We start from the raw sequence: 1,400 nt of genomic DNA on the forward strand, positions 1-1,400 counted from the left end.
CGATAAAAGACGCCGACGTCTCCTCTGATGATGAGCGCTAGTGTCGTGGTAGCAACATGCTATGTGTTTACATCCATCGCYGCCATGTTTGTAATGACTTATCRWGAGAACAAACATATTCACGTGACTTTAATAACATTTCTTACTTGATAGAAACACTGCAGTTGTGAAACTGTGTTTTTTCCACATTAACAGAATATCGACAAAGTTTTGCGAACATTTGTAATGGAAACACAACTTGTGACCTGTGGTGTTTTGCTGCTTCTTGTACCTCACAGTCGGGGTACTCGGTGATTAAAGCTGCGAAGGTTAGCCTGCAGCTCCTCTGGGTTCAGATCATTTCCTGCCCCCATCTTTTCATCTTCATCTCACTTCCTGTTTGATCATCTCTTGGATGATTAGCGATTGTTTTGGTTCAGATTTTCCAGAGTTTGGAAAAACTAGAATAATGCACTTCCTTCTTTTCGTTTGAGATCCAGGGTCCTGATCGTCCACCTGCACCGTTTAAAGCCGCCTCCTGAATCTAAACGCTTCGACGCCTCTGCTTCCTGTTTCCTGCCGTACGTCATGTATTTAAAAGCCTCTCCTTGTAACGTTGCTCCTCGGAGACGTCACTTAATTCAGTTCAGCTGTGGGACGGGTGGGCGGGGGTCGGAGGCGTTAAAAGGTCGCCTCTGATTTTAAGCGACAGGCTGAAAGTAAGAGGAGAGTCTGAACCTGAACCTCCGCTGGGACCTGGAACCCCTCCGGTGCTCTCCTGGTCGCTCTACGAGCTCCTGTCATCCGCTGGGCGTGTCGGTGACGAATGAAAAGCAAACGCTCGTGAATAATTGATCGGTCGGGTTGCTGCGGATCAGAACCGTGCGAAGCTTCCACAGAAACAAAGAGCGGCTCAGGAAGTCACCAGGTTTTCCACAATAAGAGCGCAAGCGCTCACGCTGTAAACGAGGCCTTGACTCCTCGCCAGAAATGTGCACAATTAAGCCGTTATTAATTATTCAGGGGTGGCAGTAATGGATCGGCGAGGCTGAAGTGGCTGTGAGTTGGAATGGCACGGCCAGCGCCGCTTTCACATGGGGGCAATTAGCAACAGGAGTAATTACACTCGCAGCCAATTTGTAAAAGCAGCGTCTCTTTAGTGCTGCGAGTGTAAAGCTGTGTCTGCAGGAAGCCTCTCTCCAGATTAAAGAGAGCATCGGGCTGAATTTAACACAGATTAGTGCAAACACCTCCCCACAAATCAGAGGAAGGGAGTTTGATGTAAAGGAGGAGCAGAGCCCACCCCTTCACCTTTATCAGGTGACAGTTTTATCAGTAAACACTTAGTTATTCTGCAGGTTTAGTTTAATAATATAAGTCTCTGAGGAGATGAAAGGAACCGGGGGGGGTGGGGGGCGTTG

Source organism: Austrofundulus limnaeus, unplaced genomic scaffold (assembly GCF_001266775.1).
Source record: "Austrofundulus limnaeus strain Quisiro unplaced genomic scaffold, Austrofundulus_limnaeus-1.0 Scaffold117, whole genome shotgun sequence".
In the NCBI taxonomy this organism is placed as follows: domain Eukaryota; kingdom Metazoa; phylum Chordata; class Actinopteri; order Cyprinodontiformes; family Rivulidae; genus Austrofundulus; species Austrofundulus limnaeus.